The 24358-nt window shown below is 34.5% G+C and overlaps 1 protein-coding gene and 1 long non-coding RNA gene across 2 annotated transcripts in view; one reads left to right on the top strand and one right to left on the bottom strand.

The window, feature by feature from the left end:
- LOC111055233 (facilitated trehalose transporter Tret1) overlaps positions 1-24358 on the top strand; it is a 210359-nt gene that overhangs the window by 41351 nt on the left and 144650 nt on the right. The gene's annotated exons all lie outside the window — the stretch shown is intronic.
- LOC120350121 lies at positions 6215-10663 on the bottom strand. Its single transcript, XR_005570641.1, has 4 exons — positions 9934-10663; positions 8957-9116; positions 7776-7875; positions 6215-6380 (listed from the first exon to the last, which is right to left on the bottom strand). It is a non-coding gene; the product is annotated as an uncharacterized LOC120350121 (long non-coding RNA).

A 24358-nucleotide genomic window follows, 5' to 3' on the forward strand; every position in this document is an offset into this window, starting at 1 on the left:
TCTGACCTGATGTTGTCTTCATCTTCCAGTAAAGATGACAATGAGAATTTGTTTCCATATAAAACTGACTTTTCTACCCAGACTACCTCAATTGAGTTTGACGATCCTTCTCTGGAATTAATCAATTTGAATGAACAGATTGGAAGAATGTTGACATCAATTGAAACTCTGGAAGCTGATAACTTATGCTTGCGAAACAAAATTGAGACCCTACACAATGATCTTCGGGAATACAAATGTGATAAGGCTACTCAAAGTCTTGGAGTTGTTCTTCAGGATTCTCTGATGATTGATCCCAAATCAAATAAGAAACGTCAGCCAAGCCTGCGAGCACTTGTGCTAGGTGATTCAATTATCAAGCACTTCAAATGGGGAAAATCAATGAAAGGGTCTTCTTTCAGATCATACTCTGGAATCAATATAGATTCAATGACAAAAAAGCTCTCAGATTTTGAAGATATATATGATGTTGTGTTGCTTCATGTAGGTATAAATGATGTATGGAGATCTAATACACCTGATGAATTGGGAGACAAAATGGAGCATCTTATCAGTGTGGCTAAATCAAAGTTCCAATTGGGCAGCTTAGTGGTCAGTGGTCTGCTTCATAGAAGGGATACTGATTATAGGTACATCGATGCAATAAATGGGGTAATTGAATGGCATTGTGGCCAAAAGAATTGTAAGTTTGTGGATCCAAACTGTTGGGTAAGGGGTCGTAGTCTTGCTCAGGATGGACTTCATCTTAATCGGAGAGGCTCAAACATTTTAATAAACCTATTTAATAGAATTATAATGAGCTTTGAAGTTGATGAGAACCAGGATAATCTTTCTCAGACTCATATTTGCTCCAGTGAAGGCAATTTGGAGGGTGACACTCCTGCAAATGCTATTCCCAGTAGCCTTGGTGGTGCTTTTAATAATATTGAGGACATTATTCAGGAAATACCAGTTGTCACTTCCAATAGACATAAAAATTTTTTAGAAGAAGGGAAAGAGCTTCACAACCCATTTTAATTGATTGTCTGGCTGAGGCAAGAACTAGAGCTCTTAATCAAGCACCTCCCCGGAATGAGAAAACTTTAAACATACTGCACTATAATATACGTAGCTTAAGAAACAAGAATGACGAACTGGCCATTCATATCGAAAAACTTCAAGACGATAATGTGATCAAAAGAGTAGATTTGTTGTGTTTAAGTGAGACTTGGTTGAATGGGAATGAGACAGTGGGTATTGAGAATTTTATTCTCGTCTGCTGTTTCAATAGGACGACAAGGAGGGGTGGAGGCGTTGCTATCTATGCCAGAGAAGGAATTCTAGTGTCAGAGTACTCTCTGCCGGGAGTATGTGAAACTGACTTTGAGGCTTCGGCATTAATTTTCAATGAGTGTTTCTTGGTTGTGTGTGTTTACAGGCCACCTGGGAGTGATATAGCAACTTTCGTGACCAATCTAGATCATCTTTTAACCTCGACTTTTGGAAGATTTGAGAGAATACTTGTTGTTGGCGATTTTAATGTGGATTTTTTGGGTGACTCTATTCCGGGACAGGAGGTATTGTCTGTCTTCAACTCTCATGGCTTGCGAGGTCTCATTACTGAGCCAACTCGTTTAGCGTCTAATTCATCATCACTATTGGATAATGGTTTTATCACTATGGAATGTGTTGACTCAGTCTCTGCAAAGGTCATTGGTCTCTCCTTGTCGGATCATTTAGCTCAGGAATTTGTGATCTCTATGGGGGAGGGATCTATGCAACATAGTGATTTTGTTTTGAGGAGATCCTTTTCCTCAAGAAATAAGTACAGGTTCTCTAACTTCCTCCTTGAATGTGACTGGGGCCCTCTTTATGCTGATCATGGTTCCTTTGATGAAAGGATGGACTACTTCATGAGCAAGTATATTGATGCCTTCATCTGTGCTTTTCCATTGGTGAGGGTGAGAGCGAAAAATCATACAAGGAGGCTAGCTTGGTTGAATCCTGAATTAAAGAGTCTCTGTGATATGAAGAGGGATTTGGAGTTATTCATTAGGACCTATCCTCGGGGCGAGTCTCTTAGAATTTTGTTTAAACTTGTCTCATGGAAGATTAGAACCCTCATTCAGTCACTCAAGGCTGGCTTCTCAAAGCGACTCATTTGTGACGCAAATAACAAGTCAAAAGTCATTTGGGACTTGATAAAAAAAGAGGCAGCTCGCAGGACTACAACTTCTCATCTCCCAATTGTTGTAGATGGGCTCCCTCTGAATTCACCCACTGTTATTGCAAATGCATTCAATGACTACTTTGCGGGTGGTATGAGTGATGTTGCTAGTACTGAAGTAGTGAATTTTTATGAATTGTTGGTGAATGCCAATTTGGGAAATGAAATTGTCTCTGGGATTCCTAGAATTTCGGAGGACGATTTGATAGCCATTGTTTCTAAGCTGAAGAATAAGATGTCAAGTGGCCTGGATGAGATACCATGTAAAATTTTCAAGGAGTTTCTCTATGAGGTGAGTGAACCTTTGACTCATTTGCTCAATCTCTCTAGTGATGTGGGCATTTTTCCATCCTGCTTCAAGGTAGCTAGGGTCAAGCCAATATTCAAGAAAGGATCCAAAAGCCAGGTTGGTAATTATAGGCCGATAGCCAATCTGTCATCGGTCTCCAAGCCCTGGGAGCGAGCAATTTATAATGCAATCCATGACCATTTTAAGAGCAACAATTTGTTTTCGAGCAGCCAATTTGGTTTCCAACAGAATAAATCAACAGTGGAGGCATTGGAATCGTTTGTGAGTGAAGTTTATTCCTCTCTGGATCAGGGTCGGAAGGTGTTGGGCTTCTTTGTGGACCTCAAAAAGGCATTTGATATGCTTGACCATAAAATTTTGATTGAGAAGCTATACTATTATGGTATCCGAGGCAATCTACTGAGTCTTGTAGAATCTTACTTGAGGGGTAGAAGTCAGGTGGTTGAGGTGAGGGCTTCTCAGGGGCAGCTGATTAACCAGATTTTCAAATCACATCCACGTTCCCTCTCTAAGGGAGTACCGCAGGGATCGATCTTGGGCCCCTTGTTGTTCCTTGTTTTCATGAACGATTTCCCTTGTAATGTGCCGTCAAGGAGGTCTGTCTTATTTGCTGATGATGCAAATTTCTTAGTTTCGGCGAATAATGTCGATGAATTGCAGGCTATTGGTGATGCTGTTCTTGCTGAAATTACAAGGTGGTGTTCTGCAAATAAACTTGAAGTCAATATAGGCAAGACAACTTTCATTGAATTCTCAATCCACAGACAACCTGTGAATCAGTTGGAGTTTGAGGTTGAGGCAAAAGGGTTACAACCCTCTGATGCAACGGATTTTTTGGGGGTTTCTGTGGATCAGGGATTAACATGGTCCTCTCATGTTCAATCTCTTTCTAGGAGATTAAGCTCAGCTGCATATGCAATGTCCAGGCTCAGGAGGGTTTTAGTTCATGAGGCAGTGATTTCTGCTTACTATGGATATTATGAGTCATTACTGTCTTATGGGATATTGCTGTGGGGAGGATCAAGATTCTCTGCCTCTATCTTCTGTGCCCAAAAGAGAGTCCTAAGAATCATATTTAAGAAGCCACCCCGTTTCTCATGTAGATCGCTATTCAAAGATAATAGAATTTTGACAGTTCCTAGTCTCTATTTGTACAATCTGGCAATCTTTGCTTATAAAATGAAAGATGATTGGCTGACAGGTGTGGATGTTCATCAACACAATACAAGATACAGGGGCTTAGTCAGAGTTGAACAGCACAGAACAGGGTTTTATGAGCACAACCCAAATTACATTGGCAAAAAAGTGTTCAACTGTTTACCACAGAATATTAAAGCTGCCCAAACCCTAAACTCTTTTAAGACTAATCTAAAATGTTGGCTATTAGAGAAATGTTTCTATGAGTGGCGAAGTATCTTCGACCATTGAATGCGTTGCATTAGTTATAAATGTTGTATGGTCTTAGATATAGGCTATTTGTTGTTTTATTATTTGTGTTATGATGTACGATATTGTTTTATTATGTACAAAATTGTTGTGTTGTGTCAATATGTTGTTTTCTCTTTATTGTATGACTATTGTCCATATGGTGCTTGTCACTATCCATGACAGTATAATAAACCAATAAACCAATAAACCAATTATTCATCCTTGGAAAACATGATAATTTCGTCGTCTGTCGATAACAGATGATGCGCGTGCCTGTGTGGGAGATCAGCTGTGTAATCAATCAGCTTACCGTATCTCACGAGAAATATTTTCTAGAAATTTCAATAGACTTGGTCAAAATAATCTGATTTGTTGACATGACATTGTATATAATTCTAGATTGGAGTATATCATAATATTCAAAGTTAATCATTATTTTACAGTTTCCATTGATTAGTGAGTGTTATTTTGTTATTCGATTTGGTTTGTAAACAATCTAAATTAGAACTTTTCTGTTCTCGAATATTTGGACTAAAAATTGAACCTGAATTCAAGTGTATGGAACATAACCTATTATTTTGATTATTTAAGGTAGGCCCACACAGATCGTCATCGGACGGACGGCACGCATCGTATAGGTTTGCGTAATCCAATTGAAAACAATATATCAAATTTAATCTAATCGTCCGATCGTCCGATGCGTGCCGTCTGTCTGATGACGATCTGTGTGCGCCTATACCTTTATAGTGTATAAATCAAAATTCGGGGAAGGAACAGTTTTGGGCTGCGTCTGTTATTCCTTTCCCAATCATTTTGAAGAATTGTGTTATGTTTATCAATAAATAAATAATGAGTGAAGCTCGGTGCCCCGATATTTGGTAGTTCCCAAGTAGCAAAACAATATTGTCTTAATATTGGAAGGAATGTTTTCCCAATATTGTTAAATATATTGTAAATGTTGGTCAATGTTGTCAAAATACTCTGACAATATCTTTATGAAACATTTTATATTTTTTTGAAAATATTATAGCAATGTTGGTACATATTGCTAAGATATTTTGACAAAATATTGGAAAATATTGTCACAATATTGAGACAACATTTTTTATAAATATTGTCCCAATATTGTGACAAAAATTATCACAACATTGTTCAATGTGTTATAAATGTTGGTCAATGTTGTCAGAATACTCTGACAATATCTTTATGAAACCTTTAATATTTTTTTGAAAATATTATAGCAATGTTGGTAAATATTGCTAAGATATTTTGAAAAAATATTGTCACAATATTGAGACATTTTTTAAAAAATATTGTCTCAATATTGTGACAAAAATTATCACAACATTGTTCAATGTGTTGTAAATGTTGGTCAATGTTGTCAGAATACTCTGACAATATCTTTATGAAACCTTTAATATTTTTTGAAAATATTATAGCAATGTTGGTACATATTGTTAAGATATTTTGACAAAATATTGGAAAATATTGTCACAATATTGAGACAAGATTTTTTAAAAAATATTGTCTCAATATTGTGACAAAAATTATCACAACATTGTTCAATGTGTTGTAAATGTTGGTCAATGTTGTCAGAATACTCTGACAATATCTTTATGGAACCTTCAATATTTTTCCTACGATATTTGAAAATATTGGTTGATGTTGGGAAGATATTTTCCTGAAATATTGAAATATATTAACACAATATTGATATTGAACCGAATATTTCCACAAAACATTGTGGAAAAATTATCTCATAATATTGTGAGAAAATTATTCCACAGTATTGTGAGAAAATTATTCCACAATTTTGTACAAAAATTTTTGACACTATTTTACAATATTGTGAGAACATAAGGGTACAGTTATACTATGTGCAAGCTTGCTCAAATAAGCACTTTCAAGCTGGTACCTAGTGCCAACTTACAGGTGAAAATTTTTTTTTCAAATGGATGAAACACGTTATGATGTGTTCGGAGAGAATGGTACTAACTCTGCATTATTCATGGATCATTTCTATTCTCTCTGTGCATGTCATGAGGTGTTTCTATGCATGTTACCAGATTCTGTTTTTACCTGTAAGTTTTCACTACCAGCTTGAAAGCGCTTATATGAGCAAACTTGCTCATAGTGTAACTGTACCCTTATTACACAATTTAAAAAAATATATTATAAATAGACTACATTTTTGCAATTTTGTAAATTTCAATTAATATTTTCAACAATATTGAGGTTTCAGGGATTGATTATTCAATTAAAAACCGTAATTATAATCAATTACTAATTTATTGTTTATGATATCAGTAAATTGAACATGTAGACACGTTTTATGATCTTTTCTGTCACTACTATTATATTCTTATCTATTCGAGAGGTTCATCTTCACAATCGATGTCGAATATTGTTATTGTAGCTGGTGTTGATGGCTGATTCCTGGAAAAAATGAAAATAATAAAAAAATCAGAAAGAAACTAATTCAAAGCAGAAAATATTTGATCAATTTGTTTTATTAATACTTAATGGTTATAATTGGATATGAAATCATAAACTTGTATTTTTTATTGATAGAAGTTGTAGAGAATCAGATTCTGAAGAAAACGTTGAATGGCGGTGATTGTGTTAAAGTGGCTCAAATTTCAGAAATCCCGATCGGAAGAAGACAAAATAGTCAAACCATAGCACATCTGAATCAGTGTTTAGTCTCTCTATTTTGATCATTTGATAACAATTCCTGAGTCTTGGGTAAGTTTTACACAATCATGCCAATCAACATTCCCTCCAGAATGAAGTTATAGCTAGAGTACCCAATAAAAAAATTGTTGGTTCATGAAAGACAAGGTTATTAAAAACAAGGTTATTCCGATTTGAGGAAACTGAAAGTGATGGGGAACCCGAAAAATAGTACAGATCAGAGATCCCGACTACATTTGAGATCACGACTGGCGCATTGAAAATATTAATCATATTGAGCTTTCATGGCTCATAACATCCACAAGGTTGCTTTAATAAAAAAATTATTGATCAATTGAGTTTTACATTTTTACCAATGTTTTACTAATAATATCATGTTTCTGTAATGTTGAAATCAGATCTATTTATTAGATTCAGTCCAAGTAGAAACCAAGTGAAGTGTTCTATTTTGAGAAGTGTAACAAGATTACAACATAAATGATATTATTGTCTTGCTGAAAAGACAAGTGCATGCGCACGGTACTAGAATTTCTGATCTGTAGCACTTTAAAAGGCCGGGACACATATAACCGCACCGAGCCCGTGCCGAGGTACGGCCGAGCTACGTCCGCGACACGGTGATGATAGTAGGAGAACACACATATCCGTGCGACAGCCGAGCGGCAGCAGTGTCTCAGTTCTGTAGTGCTACTGTGGTCTGATTTCTGAATGTGTTAAACTATTGTTAATAATATAACACTATTAAAGCTTGTTACTTGTGAACCTTTTGTCCCGGCCAAAAGTTTACTCTACCCACCCGATTTTCATTTCGTCCCAATATCAGGCAGTTATGGAACAACCTTCTTTTTAATAACCTTGGGTGAAAGATGCTTATTCAGGAAACAGCTCAATACAGAGTGAGTAAAAAGTTTGAAAACGGCTTGATACTTTTCATAGAGGTGATTTGATGGTCGGACGTAGGGGATCGTGCTAATATAAAAGTTCCTATACTCAATCATGACATTACAAATTTGGTCTGCTATCTTGGCTCAGTGATATTGAATCCAAGCTCTTTTTTTCGAATGGGAAGATTGTCGTGTTATACATGATTCCAATGCTGTTTTTCAAGAAAAATTGAATTGTAAGATTAATGCTTACATTTTGTCCAACTTGGATTGGGCTTGTGCAAGCCACGTAGCCGCTTTCAACTAGACCTGCTTCAATTCTGCCTTCGGCCAGCACCGGTTTGTAGCAGCTGCTGTAACAATAAAATTTATGAGAACACTAATCCTATCACACATTACTCATTACAATGCGAAAGAAAAGTATAAAGGACAAACAATGTATGAACAAAACTACTTTTTCTAGGTGGGATCGGCTGGAAAGATAAGATGAGGAGGAAGAATATTTTATAAATCATGGTTTATCATGTAATAGGCAGATTTTAGTAAAACATGAACAGGAAAGTGTTTAGAAAAACCGATAAGAAGTCTGGGTGAAATAATTTGAGAGGAAAAAGTGAATCTTCTGAGCATGTTATAAGAAAATTGTAATATTAATGTATTTCCAAAAAATATCCATTATTCAGTAATGGAATCATGCTTTTTATTATGTAGAATTAACGGTGCCCTACAATTAGTAGGCCTAACACCTTGATATTCTAGAAACTCGAAATAGAATGAAATATATTTGGATAAAAGTCCAAAGTTATCTCTAGTTTTCCATATAGTATTTCTTTATTGGAAATTGAAAGCTGGTCTTGTTATGCATGATAGGCCTATCACTTAACTTGCTACCGCAAAGCAAGTAGGCCCCGCCCTCGGAGGTTGAAATGAAGGTAACGATTCTATTCTATTCCAATACGGAATTTCAATATGAAGTGAATGGTGAGAACCTTAAATCAATAGGACAAACTGTTTCAAAGCTATGTGGAGTGTTAATCACAGACTTGTAGCTTACTACAAATCAATTGATATTTCCAATACTAATTAATGATCAGCATTATAATGACCACCTCCCAAATTGAAAAAAATCAACTTAGAGATTCAATATTGCAAATCCTGGATGGAATGCCTTCTTTTTTTATTAAATAGAATAGAATGACTTTTTCATTTTAATGACGTGGCGAAGTTTGGACAGTAATGTCCACTCAACCACGGTGTTTGTGGATGTCATGTTTAATGGCGAAATAAAGTTTTTGAGTCATACAGTGAAGTAGAATTTTCTATTCAAGTGGGATTTTGTCCGACTGATATTGATATTGCAAAATTAGAGTTGTTTAAAAAATATAAAGCAAGCTACACAGTGAACTTCAAAAGAGAAATTAGCTGAAATCTTACCAATCATAACTTCAGTTATCAGAAGGTCCTTGAAAGGTTTTTCTCTCTCTTATGGTCGTCCTTGCTTTGGATGGTGAGGAAGGGTCACCAGCTTCCCCATGATACTCATGATTGTGCGCCCTTCCGAAGCTTTATCGGCGCATGACGCGACATACGTCTCCTTTGAACAATGAAAAAAATACTTCAGTTGAAGAATAAAATCAAAGTATTCTCAAAGGGATCAAGTATGTCTGATGAATTCATAATGTAACCTTTGATTTTTTGCAATTTCCCAAAAAACTCTATTAAATAAGAGATTATGTATGTGAATCATTTTTGTTCTAAGTGCTAAGTTCGGTTCCATTTAGTGGAATTTATAGGTACGGCAAAAAAAAATATTGTACTAGGTGTTTGGATTTAGGATTGAATTCGGAAAAAATAATTTTAAAGTTAGTGATTTGAAAAGATTTTGAAACGCTGAACATTTGAAAAAAAATTATAGGCTCTGATACTCTTATACCGATGGAAATAAGAGACTAAATAATTTAGTGTCTAATTATTTATTTTTAGCTTGAACCTCCTTATTATCCCCCAGTCATACAATAGCCCACAAATTTGGGTTGGGTTATAAATTATAATTTAGCCCACAAATTTGGGTTGGTTATTATAATTATTTATAATTATAAATTATTTATAACCCAACCCAAATTTGTGGGCTATTTATGACTGGGGGAAAATAAGGAGGTTCAAGCTGTAGGTCATATATTACAGCTTACTATAACTATAATGTGTATTCAGGATAGGTAGAATTCAACTGGTCAACCAAAATAAATCAACTAAACCCACCCTTATAGAGAAAAGATAAAACACAAGCTACATATATAATATAATAATGTATATTATTTTCTCCAAGCTACCCTATAGTAGGCTTAATTATACTTTTATCAGTCTAACTGATTCAAACTTCCATAAATTTAGTAATATTATTGTGTACTTACATTGATGATAGAAGATCACGTGACTTCAAAACAAATAAATGCCTGGATAAAACACTGGAAACAGGAAATGTACTCTGTATTCAATACGTGATGAACTGAAACTAACCCTTGCAAGCTTGCGACTGCATTAGACAAGAAGATCAAGTCCAATAACTATATAGCAAAAGGCAAACGCAACTCAAAAAGGCGCGAAAATACTTCGACAAGGAAGGAGTGAGTTTCGAGAGAGAGAGCACGGCCGTGGACAATGGTGAAAGTTAGGCCTACATACTATTACAAAAGAAGGAGCTTGTAGGAGGGGGAGAGACTCAGACAATATACCGTACTAAAAAGTATAGCAATAGAAGACAACCAAGAATATGGCGGAACTGCCGAAAGATCTCGTTGTCCAGTGAGTGATTTATTCATTTATTGTAAAAATATCTGACTGCTAGTCGTTTTTTTCTAAAAGAAAAAAGGGATTTAATAATAAGCAGTTCGTGATGGAAAACAACATTGAAGAATTCAATAGAAGACATTTGCAGTTGAAAAGAGAACATACAGCGTAGGGATTACGGATTAGATTAGATTAGATTAGAGTTCTCTTTATTCATGCAGGCCTATGTTATGTTACAATATAATACACTGCTGGCTTATACACTAATTTAGATTGAATGGCAATATTTCTTATTATTGAACGAATTTTACAAGATATGAAGAATTAATTAATGAGAATAGAGATTGAATGCAATTTTTGAATAACGATAATTGACCGAACGCAGTGAGTTCTATGTTATAACTCGGATTTTCTTTCGTCTGTCTGTATGTAATGCATTTACGGCCAAACAAACGCGTTGATAGAATTCTATGAGATTTGGCAAGAATATTCCTTTCTTACTGCGCGTCGATGTATACACCAACTTACACCTTTGTCTCGATATGGTGTAACTAAAAACTATTTGCACTCAACTTCAAGCCACGAAATAAAATTGTAATTAAGAAAGAAATGTTATTGTTGTGATCATGCTCTGATCTGATCGAATAATAAACACCGATTCTGGTAGAAGTAAGTAAGTATTCCTGAGAAATAAGCGATTCTACTACTGAAAAACTTTCTGTACCGGAATTCTAATATCAAACCTCCATACCTACAATCTGATAATTTCATATTATAATAAGAAAACTATTTTCTTGAGCTTCGTGAAGCCAGTGATAGTTAAGCCAGTTACACACATCGATTTTTGGACGTTTGATTTTTTGCTGTCCTTATGAAATCTACCAGATTAAACGAGACTTGAAACTCTTGAATACATTATCTGTTTGCCAAGTTATGCAACTGTCGGAAAAGTATAATTATAAAATAATATCCTCCCCATAATTACGCGACCGGAATAAGATTGATACGATATCAGAGAAAGTGCAAAATGCTAAAACTAAAGAAGACTTGTAAAATGCTGTGAGACCTCAAAATTAATCTATATGGTTCAAATTAGAAAAGAGATAAAAAAACTAAATTGCCATTCATCCCCATTTAAAAGGATTCTCAACTCCGGCTACGAAATGATCTTGGCAATATAATTTCGCTTGTATTTATGCTAAAAACTAAGCACCTGAATGAAGTGAGTGAGGCGTGAGCTATTTTCTTTCTCCTTCATGTTGTGTAATGAAAAATCATGTTGTATTGTCTCTTGTGTGATAATTATATTTTACAAGCTCATTCCAAGCCTTGAAGAACCACAGATTAATCTAGAATCACTATGATTCTCAAAAATGTAGTAATACCAATGATTGAATTGACTCCTGTACAGGGGAGTATCGTTGGCATAACATTTGCTGTTCTCACAACTTTACTTGAATTGGTTCCTGAGTTTCTTTCATAGAATTCAATTCGATATCTCTAATCCATTCCAATACTAGACCATGAAAACCAATTTTCGAATCATAGTCTCAATCAGAACCTTTGGATATCGATCTTCTAGTAGTTAACAGAACCAAAATGCAAAGAGTATAAAAAACCCACCAGTCTCTGGTGGTAGGGCTGTGGTTGGGTGCAAAGTAAATTCTGTTATTATTGTAAATGGAAATAAATACGAAATATCTCCACTTTCGAGGTGAATTTCATTTCAAAGACTGGAGAGATATCGTCTATTTTTCTTTCAGTCTCCAATTTATCATAAGAGACAATACAGTAAGTTAATATTCTTTGACATTCAATATTTCGATTTCCGTTAATTGAATCAAGCGACTACAATGTAATTGAAGGTATTTAAGTGCTCTCTGATTAATATATAGATCTACTGGGTAGATTAATTGACTCAGTATGTAATAATTAATAACTTGATTGTTGAATTCTGGAAATTACTACTTATCACAATTTCCGAAAAACTACTTTATGGGTTGTGATGAAACTTATTATTTCTTATACATAGAAACATTAAAAATGAAAAACAACAGCTTTCTAAGATCCTAGATGTTGACCAATAATGCAGCTTGTGGATATAATAACTTTAACTTCAAGAAGCTTTCAGGACTGTTTTCAGAGACAAATATTGTTGAAGCGTTTGAGTTATATAAACTGTGATGAGCTTCTAGCAAATAATGTGATACAAATAAGATACTTTTTTCTCCTCTCAATACTCTCAATATTATTATGATAGTTTTTGTGATATGTTGATACACAAAATTAACGATGCATTTACTCCGCATGTGCTGGAAGTTTAGGTGTAATTGATTAATACAGTACCGTATCAATAATGAAATCAAATATTGGGCTTATCGAGAAGTAATGACAATCGTTCAAGTATTTAGTCTGAATCGTATCTGAAAATGACTCTTCAACATCAGTAGCAAGTTCTATTTGCACAAAAGAGGAAAATCTATACAGGTTTATTTCAACATGAAATTCAATAGTGTGTCGTCCAATAAAGTATGTAATGAAAACATTTGTGGTATGTTGGGTGTGCTTTGTAGATGTGAGATTCTCTAAAATTATAATTAGTAGATAACCCGTGTTCCGCAATGGCAGTCTAATTAAAAACTGGACCTACTGAAATATTCAAGAATTCAAAATAGGCCTAAAACCATCCTCGGTAAATTAAGAATAAATATGCAAAATATTTCAAGTCAATCAGCTCAGTAGTTCTGGTGTGATGATACGTCATTCGTGAATTTCCTGTCACCTACGTCTATCTATTAGCCAATATTATTTCCTTAATTAGGCTATAATTTATTATAGATAACTCTAAAACATCAACACAGACAAATTATTATCGTGATTCACATGATACGGAAGATAATTGAATGAAGATCTAGAACTTACATGTAGGCCTACATTATTTTGCTGTAAACTTACTATAATCTTGATACATAGGTACTATACATTACGATAGGAAGAGAGTTATGAGAGTTTCAGCAGCAAATCTTCCAAAAACTAGTGTCACAACCTCTTTCATCTACAAAAAGTGTTACAAAACTGTAGTGTGTTCTGTAAAATGTTATTGCCTTTCTATTATATTTGCGACACGTTTCCTACAATCAAACTTCTATATTATGCATTTATAATATTTCAAACGTTAATTCATTCTTCAGAAGTTCATATTTCTTAACATTTATTATGTTTCTATAAGAGAAACTATGGAATATTATAGAAACTTATAGAAGATTAGAAAAATCTATGCAATACAGGTATGACTCATCCAATTCAGGTATTAACGGTTGATATAAGTGAACAGTTCACTCACAACTCAGATTACGAAGTGACAGTGAACTCTATACTAAATAGGCTATGTATCGTTCATGTACTATAGCCTACTTCAAATTATGGAACAGTACTGCGATGTACTCGAAACGAAGAAGCAGTATTGGGCTACAGTTTAGAATTTAGTTTTCAGTAGGCTACCTGCCAGCAAAGACAAGAAGATTCTCAGCCAAAAATCCAGTTATATAGTGGTGTGTCTCACTCTTTTGAATTCTGATCTATTGATGCGAATTGGAATCATTGTCTACTTTTCAACTTTTTCTATCCAGAAAGGTTTAGAAGGTCCCTGCTTTGTAAATACTGCAGCTATAGTTGAATAGCTTTAGTTATACATACTAGGGATAGTGGGCAGTTGGATGAGTACTTATATATACAGGACAAAACATCTTCTCTCGCTTTCTCTATCACTTCTCTCTCTCCTCCCCTCTTGCTTATTCACCCGCTCTCTCTCCCGCTTACTCACTCACTCAATCTCTCACTCACTCACTCTCTCTCTCTCACACACACTCTCACTCTCTCTCTCTTTCTGTCTCTTTTAATTATTTTTTTTAATTAATTTTTTATACTTTGTAAAATTTGTTCAATAATTAGCATTACCGTAAATTTATGTATAAGCCAGTAAATATTGTAACATACATAAATAAATAACTCTAATCTAATCCAATCTCTCTCTTTCACTCTCTCTCTCTCTTTCACTCTCTCTCTCTCTTTCACTCTCTCTCTCTCTCTTTCTCTCTCTGACAACTATTTGCTGAAACACGGCCGATTTATGTAGTTACATCACAATATTATATTATCGTTATTTAAATTGCATTAAATCTTCATTCTCATTCATTTATTTTTCATACCTTGTCAAATTTGTTGAATAATTATCAATACTGTCATTTTAATGTAAATAAGTGTATAAGCCAGTGTATATTGTAACATACCTAAGTAAAGAACTAGATTCATTCTAATATAATCAATCTCTCTTTGTCAGTTTGTCAGCCTTGATCAACAAGGAGAATTCAAACCAAAGTCTAGACTTGTTTGACCCTTGCAATAAAAGCTAAATACCCAACAAGCCATATTCGAGCTCGACTCCAACAAGTATGTCATCCTTGAACAAGAAGGGTTTGCTGATTTCGATTCAAGTAGAAAAATTCAATGGGATTTTGATTAGACTTGAGCGATATTTACATTATCATTCAATATTGTGACAAAGTTATATTGATATTATGTAAATATCGCTAAACAATATTTACTTGGTGAATTATCCAATATTGTATTGATATTATCTGAAAATGTTGAACAATATCTACATGGTATATCATTCAATACTGTGACAATGTTGTATAGATATTATTAAATATTGCTTAGCAATATTTAGGTAATTTTAAATTTAATATTGTAATAATGTTGTATTGATATTATCTCAATATTGCCAAACATTATTTACATGATATATTATTCAATATTGCGACAATGTTGTATAGATATTATTTAATATTGCTGAACAATGTTTACATAATATATGATTTGATATTGCAAAAATATTATGACAATACTGCTACAATATTATAATGACAATATCTTTAACAATGTTGCTGAATGTTGTGGCAATAATGAGACAATATTTTTTTGCTACTTGGGTTATCCAAGCTGGATGGATGCACTGGAGGTTGTCATAACCACAAATTAAGATAACGCGTTATATCACATGTGTTACGGTTGTTACATCATTATTATTTCCTGGTTAACTGAAACTGAAGTATAAAGCAGCAGAATGTTTGAGATGCAATAATTGGTAGATGAATGAACCACAAAGTTTTACGTCTGCCATTTGCTTTCATAAGCCACTCCCACTATTAGCGGTATGACGTTATTTTTTTTATGAATAACGATTTGCCTCGGCTTGGCTTCAATCGGTAGAACATGAGAGTTAAATACTATAAAATCTGGTCGTGGTTTTCTAGGATACAATTTCACTAAAGTCTTAATAAGCTCATTCAGGAGCTCTCGCAATAATTTAATACTGATTATTAACAGATATATATGAGATTTATACTCTATGGTATTGGGGAGTAGAAATGAATGGTACACCATAAAAAATTTGATACATATATTGGATGAATAATTTTAAAAAATCGGGTCAATATAGAAAATATATAGAGCAACAAATATACAATAAAACCAGAACAAATCAAGATAAAATATCACAGATCAGTACACTATTTTTCAGTTCTATAGCACGAAACTTTACCATGTGCTTTTCAATTCATTGATAATATGCATTTATTTGTATGCAGCTTTGATATCAACTTGCTGTTGCTTGTCTGTTTAGATAATCCCACTTTACATATTGTTCCCCAAATCAGAAAATGACAAATATTGACAAATCAATGATTATAAATATATTACTCTCTATGATTTCTAGTACACTTCTCAATAATAAATATATTTCTCAAGGTGTAAGATTTGGCACCTGATGGAATTAGATAAATCAATTTATCCAAAGAACCAGAGCTACATTATATTATTACAAATTGGATTATAAAATCAATGATTGGGTGAACGTTAGTATTATAAGTTTAGAACTTAATATTCTTTTAATTGGTGTACTTTTAATATATAAATTGAATCAATCTTATTCAAATAAACTATTCCTTATACCCTTTTAAGACTTGCACACGTTTTTTGAATTAATTTCTTAATATTTAAAACCTTTCCGACGAGCTAGCTTTTATTTTTATTTCACTCGAAGCACTGAGGGCGCCCTAATTTTAATTCAACTATTTTTTCACTCACGTGCTGAATTTTTATAAGTTGCTGGCGGCGATCCGAAATTCCTGGTAGTCCTGGATTGTTGGTGGTCGAAGTCGTCTCTTCCAAGGGATTAAATAAATATTTGGATGACTTTTGCTTTAAAACAGCATCACAAAGTCTTATAGAAAATTAATAATTAGATTAAAACTTTAAAAATGTACAATGTGTCTTAAAAATGTACAATGAAGGGTATTGTGCTCTACAAATTTTGGTGGCATTCCATGGTGGTGTTTGGCAGGCAAGTGGCAAGTTCTACTTTTCTTTTTACAATTTTCATTTCTGACTTGCAAATTTACATAAAATTTGAATAATTTGCTACTACGCCATTCAAAGGTTCAAATAGTTCGTGCCAATCTATTAAATTACTACTTATATCACGTATCTGATATTCTATCTGTTCTCGGGCCATATCCAATACATAAACTGAACAGTAAACATTTACAAAATCTTATCATTTTTAGAAATATATATAAATACATTTGAATCGGCTCACTATTGCCGCCCATCGATTACTACAATTTGATTGGTTCATGCAAATTTGTTACAGTATACATGCACCTATGAACCTCCTACTTCCTTAATACATTAATTTATTTTTATTTTGGGTTTTAAGTACATTCTTTACATGCAATACAATTTTATAATGTTCATAGGTTGTTTCTCACTTTATAAAAATTAGCCATGTGCTTTTTTAGTTCCTCTAGTTGCATACCATTTAGTTACAATAAATTTCTGCCAAGGTGTCTGGCTAGATTTTACGTTATGCGACTCGATTGATCATTATGTCGCCGATCAATAGATATTTTACGCCTAACCTCAAATTTTCAATACTTTATATAATATTATATAAGTAGCAAATTATTTCTATTGCTTTTCGGCTGTTCTAATTTTAGCCATGATACCTGATATTATCTAATCTTTTAAAACTTTATCGCATTTGGCGATACTAGACTATTATTCCACTTCAAACCTATAAATTTCTTTCAAATAGGGATTTTGTTTACCCATCAGATTTTGATACGTTACAGCGGTTAATACAAAGTCACATCAACGGCGATTCAATCTGTATGAATCTGTGAACAGATTAATCTATATTCTCTGTCAAGGGCTGTACTAGGCCCACTCATCAATTATCATCATCTATATTACATTTAACCCCTCTTCTAGTATTTCGAATTTATTTAAAAAATCTCTTCAAATATTGACATTCCACACTAAATAACAATAAACCAGATTATCGATAGTTCTAAGATTTCATTTCGAATCATAATTATTCCAATATACATTCGATATTTTTAGTCTTTGAAAAATTTACGTGGCAAAACTTTGTTATCAGTAATAGAATGTTTACTTCTCAGTAAGATTGATGGAAGATAACATTTTCATTTCAAGTAGCACACAGTACAATCATTTATCTCTTGGAACTTAGATTGGAATAAAGGTGCCTCCATGACAATGCCAAGTATTTTCGAAAGACGGTTCAAGTAGTCAGTGTGGAACGATAATGGTGTTTCACTGTACCTTACGGCACTGCATCACCACAGTCTTAATGGAAAAGTTTCTCTTCTGAAGGTATGTGCTCTCTGCTCAGGGTTCATCCACGTGTACAGGGCTTCAAATGGATTCACCAGCACGAACCTGTAAAGCTGAAAAGGAGAAAGATTCCCCCACAAAGTACACATGATTCAAGTTAAAGATGAATAGTTATCAAAATTTTATTCAACTCATCATTTGTATTAGTGTTGTACATTTTTTCATATTCCTGAAAGTGAAATGAGTTCATCCCGAAAATAATGTAGTCCATGACGAAATCCCAGTCCTAGCGTACCTAAGACAGTGATGGTGGAAATAGAATAATTTATTCTCATATCTATTCAAATATGTGTAGCATAAGCTAGTTATTACGGTATTATTCTATGCTAATATGTTGGAAACTTGACATGGAGGTTTCAATTGAAGGTCAAAAATTTCCTTAAAACATTCCCATGAAAAATAACTTTATAGAGACTGACTCTATCATAACTTTTATCAAGTATCAACTTTGAAGTTGAAGATAATGTACCTATTATACTGAGTTATAAACTCATTTTTACGTTAGTTGGAAGTAATAAACTGTATATTGAATGAAGATTTCTCTAATTAGAGTGCTTACTGAATGCTCGTTGCTAACGCACAAACTTTGTTTTTCTGGCAACACCAATATTAATCCTTATGTAATTATTATTATTATATAGTTTTAATGAAAGATTTGTAATTATGTTTCTCAACTTCTCAATGTATGAAACTGAATTTTGTTTTTCATTTTTTTAAATTCCTTTTGTTTTGTAAATTTATATTGATTTGGAATTTCTATTGATTTCATAATGATGCTGATGTCTTATTTCCACTTGGGCGTAAGTCTGTCTGTACCGTCTCTTATATTAGAGTAACGAAACAATCTGAGGAGGAAAATCTTATTAACTGGTATAGGGAGTAATCAGCGAATGCAATACAATAAGAGGATTTTGAATCCATATTGAGAATGATCTTGGTTACCTAAAATTTTGTTTGAAGAAAATACTAAAATCAATTGAACATTCAACTAACAATCTTCGAAAAACGAGACCAACATCATCCAACTATAATAATCAAATATTAACCTGTGGCTCAAATAAATCTAATAAATGGAGAATTTTATATATTTTTTCTCAACTTTGTCGAACACGTGACTCTCTTAACCTTTCGGCAGTCGCGCTGTTGTAAAAAGTACAAGTATTGAATGGGGTGGTGTCAGTGAATGAGTCACCTATGCATTCCAAAACTTTCCCCCATCACTCCACTGAGTTGCAGTTTCAACCGAGCAATGGTTCTTCAGTCTTTAGGTGCCATTTAGTCGCGACAGTGCATAAGTCGCACTGTGAATGAAATAGGGAAGACTGTAATGGATCACATACATGGGAATGCATCAAATGGGAAGCATTATATACTGATCTTTTCAGGTATGTGGAATATTATCCAACGGTATATAACAGATTGTAAAAAGTTATGAATCATGATACATTCTAGTAATTATATTTTTCCTCACTATCCGTTATAAAAATAGCATCTTGTCATTGTATTAACTAGAAGTGAATCGTCAACCGCAAAGGTTAAATTTGACTTGCAGCGTAAACTTCATGTTTAATAAATTACAGAAGGAATCCGTCAACAACTGATCCACACTAGCGATTAGTTTTACCTGAGAAATTTATCTTGATCAAAACTCCAATAGCATATCCCAATTTGAAAAGCTACGTCTTGTAGGGGAGAACAAAATAAATCAATCTTAGTAAGAAGCTTTTTTTATTTAAAAAAAGGTTTTTCACTTTGAAGCAACCAAATTTTTTATAAAACCCCTTACAACAATGCAATCTTTCCATTTACGAATTAGCTTTCCACTAAGTTTTTAATCTAGGTGTTTTAAATATTCTGTCACGTTGAAAAAAATTCAACTCAAACAACATTATTTATAACAGTCAAACATTCATTCAATTTTCACGTTTGCTGTATTAGTAGCAAGGTTTCAAATAAAATCAATCCTTCTAATCTACCTCTGCTTTTGCCTTTTAAGCGATGGTCGATGCGAGACCGTCCTGTGACTGGTCAAAATCAGAATAACATGCTTTTACAAACTAACTGTGATAAGAGCCACAAAGCGCTGTTGCCACGATGCACAGGAAATACGCGTTATTGCGCCTTAATTGTTTTAAAATCAGCAGCAAAATACCAGAAGCCACATCGATGCTATAGAGAAATTCAGTTGAATCTGTCAGTGGCGGCTGAATTGGAATCAGTGTAAGGAATGCTAATACATTTCTGTCAGTGCTAGCAATGACAGCTCCCTGTCAGTGTAGACTGAATGGGAAGTAATTATGTTATTTATAAGGAATGCTGCCAGTTTGAAGTGAATACACTCAGAGAGGATGCATGGAATTTTCCGATATTCAGCGACCTTTTGTTCAACTCTTCCATTCAAAGTGTGCATTGTCGTGATATTGGAGCAATATTATATGAAACGAATTTTTCATAGATTTGCAAAGTTCAAACAAGACTCTAAAAGGTTTACAAATGAAGAATTTGACATCAAATATTATTTGAAGCAGGAATTTAACATTGTGTTCAGAGATGCTGTGGAGATTTCCAATGGAGATTCCAAGTTCATTCTTACAATTTCAATATTGAAGTTGAGGTAAATGAAGAGGATCACATTTGCAAATGGACAGAATTATTCGCAGATAGTGAGCCGGCAATATGAGCAGTATGAGAATGAGGGATTTGGATCAGAGACAAAACTCAACAAGAGGTGTACTGTACGTAGCAGTACAACATCTGAATGTAAGTTGAGGATGAAAGCAGTTGTATGCATAACTAGATTAGATGCAGAAATTGGAACAGAATAAGAGGAAAGTTTTCGAATAAGAGACATGTGACGAGGTTGAACTTCATGAAATGTGCCAGCACAGCGAATATTAAGTAATGTAAGAGGTGGAGGCAGCTATAGAAACAGTCATTATAATTTAGCATTTTCATTCACACTCTATTTCAGAGAATTTTGATTATACAAGGGTATGATGTTTGTTATAATCATACTCAAGATAAGAACAAAATCGATTAAATCATACTCAAGGTAAGAACAAGGGATTGGAATTGTGCGCATCGTAGACAAGATAATGTGCGTATCGTAGGCAAGATAAGAATTCATTGAGGAATTTAAGTTACGTATGATGTAGATAATGGAGTAGTTATTCACTCTGCACTGTATCGATTATGATGATATTCAGTCATTGAGCAGAATAAAAGTAGGGGTAAGCATAAAAAGGAGCATATAAAATGGGTTTTTTCGATAAGAAATTCTTTAAGGCAGTTGATTTGACGTCTTTGTTACAGTTATCTTCCTCATAGATAAAATGTGGATATCAAACAGATATTATTATGAGAGTAGGGGATTTGTTTTAGAGACAATAAATGGGAAGGGGAACACAACACGAACCAGCACAACATTTGAAGGGGTGCAGTATAGTAGTTATTGAAGCAAGGAGCCAAACATTGACCCAGTACTATTGACCAGTGGCAGCCTCATCCAACCCTCGGGAAGGATCCTGGTCACGCTTCCTTGTTCTCTGAACACCCTCTCTCGATTCAGCTTGGTATATTACAACTATGTATCCTCATATGTATAGGCTAGTAAGCTTGGCTCACAGCCTCTGTCACCCATAACATCGGCAAGGTAGCAATGAGAAGGGATTGTTAGCAATCCTTGTACGCTCCCCATTCAAACAATGCTGACAGTTTGAAGAGAGTCTCACTATAGGGGTGGCTGTGTTGTTTCAGAGGGTGAGTGAGTGAGAGAATGAAAGGCTCGTTATCCTATCTGGCTAATTGCACACCAGCCTTGATCCAGCAAAGGCGTACCCTACCGCTCACAATCAGCTACCTTATTCGTGCTTCCTTCCGTCTCTACAAGATTACAATCTCCGAATAAGACCTCCCATCATCTGAAACTTACTGAGCATCATCAGAATTTGTTGAGGACTTCTAATCCATCATGGATACAATCGAAAAAGCTAGCTATTCGAAATCAGGGCAGCCAAGCTTGAAATGAGCTCTGCACGAGCCGTGAGGCTGCTAAGCCTATAGTGCGACTCACTTCAAACTTTCAGCATTCTCTACGTAAATAACATTGATGCTTCTCAATGATTCAACAATTGCTGACAATATGGAGTGAATTTCACTACAGAACACGCCAATCGTCGGCCTTTCTTATCTTGTGAAGAAGACGCAATGCAGTCGGAGGCGGAGAAGGCCCGCATTCAGCACGGGTGGGTGAATAGGGAGCTTGCTGCTATCACTTGAAAAGAGTTTTACTCCGAGTCTATTTTGTGATTATTGCGTGAGATAAGTTGTCCAATACGATTTGGCTCCGTGGTGTTTACTGGAGACGGAAGGAGGGATTTGAACTTGATTATTCGTTCCCAGTGTCGTGCTCTCAACTTAATAATATTTATAAACTCATATTTATATCAGCCTTCATATAAATCTTTCAACAATCTTATTGATAATTATTCTTCAAAATTACGAGAATATACGTATATACGTATATAACTCGTATATACGCGTATAGATAAAGAAATTAAGATACTATCCAAGTGTATTTGAGTTAATATCGAGTGATAAATCGAGATCAGTTTATTGATGATGCTGATGAGAGATGACAATTTCAACTTGGCCTAATAATTTCTATAAAATTTGAAAGTCCAATTAGTCTAAGTCTTGGTTTCCAGGACGTTATTGAATATTTTTCTCATAATGGAATGCAGAATACATTTACGCGAGGATAATTAGATCATATTATGAGCTTAGCAAGCTAACCCCACCATGTGTGATTCACTCCTGAGTTGAGATCCTAGTCATGTAGGAGGCGTTCAACATTGCGACATTGCACATGTGTCTGGCATAGCCACACTCTCAACAATGGATGCATGCCCACTAAACTACCCAGTCTTCCCTGAAAGTAAGACTGGAATTCTCGAAGAGAGAATCATGCTTCGGTCTACTCTTGGTATAAAACCAAGAATCAAGACTGTTTTAGTGTCACAAACAAAATAATTGCATTGACAAAAATCACTTCATAAGGATACTTATACTTATCCATTTACCAAGGATACTTAATACGCCATCCAAAGTACAAAATAGTCTGGTGCACCTCAAAAGTACAAAAGTACACCTCCAGGTGTGAGGATCACACCAGTGAATCACCCTGGAGGTGTCTCTCCTCCCCATAAGGAGAGACTATCCACAAGGAAAATAGCACACTAAAAATGCCACAATCCAAATTCTACAAAAAGCCAAGTGAGACACCTGATGTAGCGCCTCATTACTTAGCATGCTAAACGAACTCGACTGGCCATGGTAGGAACGCGTTGAAGCTAGAGACGAGTTTCGTCTACACGTCTGCCGCTTATGCCGCGTCTGTTGCAGCTCTATATGAAATAAAAATATATCTACACCTCATTCATGTTACTTATCGAAATATTACTTATCTAATAGACTATTGCATCACTTATCTAATAGACTACTATGGTTCAATGATCCTTAAGATTATTTTTTTTAATGAATTATAACTGCAATTTAGCACTCATCTAAAGAACAGTTCAGTTCTAACTTAATTCAATTTTGCAATTTCTCCCTGAAGAAGGTTCTCAAATTCAATCCTCTTTTGCAACGCTAAGTAAGCGATGCTCTTGAATGATTTGAACACAAATCACACACTTTTAGACATTCTGGCTTCTCCCATCACACAATTTACATCACAAATATAACAGGAGATCTATAGGATTCCCCCTTTTCAATATCCTCAATGTTGTGAAGTTGTTATAGAGGTTCAGAGCTTGGATATTCTGGTGATTACGCAGTCTCTTCATTATTTCTGGCAGATTTTGGATTATGACTTCTACTGTCTCCAGCTGAAGGCCCCTATGGATGTCTGAACTCTTAATGAAGTATGAAGCATTGACAGCCATCCTCAATACTTTGTTCTGATATTTCTAAATTTTGTCAATGTTACTCTTCCTCCTGGCACAGCCTCACAGGTGGATACAACCAAATACAACCAAACAGGCCAAAGAACCTGTTTGTACATCAACCCACACTAAAACCGAAAATTGAGGTAGAAGACTGGGATGTGGTGATGTCCCAGACCAATAACACTGACGGTATGCCCATCATTTCTCTCTAGTGTGACCTAGTTCTGGATCGGATGGATGTACCGTACACTGTGCAGTGATTCAATAATCGCTTACATTGTAAGAATATAATTTTGAATAGTTCTCAAAATCATGGAATGAAAAGAAATGATAGGTCTCGAGC

This window comes from Nilaparvata lugens, chromosome 2 (genome assembly GCF_014356525.2).
Source record: "Nilaparvata lugens isolate BPH chromosome 2, ASM1435652v1, whole genome shotgun sequence".
NCBI classification, from domain to species: domain Eukaryota; kingdom Metazoa; phylum Arthropoda; class Insecta; order Hemiptera; family Delphacidae; genus Nilaparvata; species Nilaparvata lugens.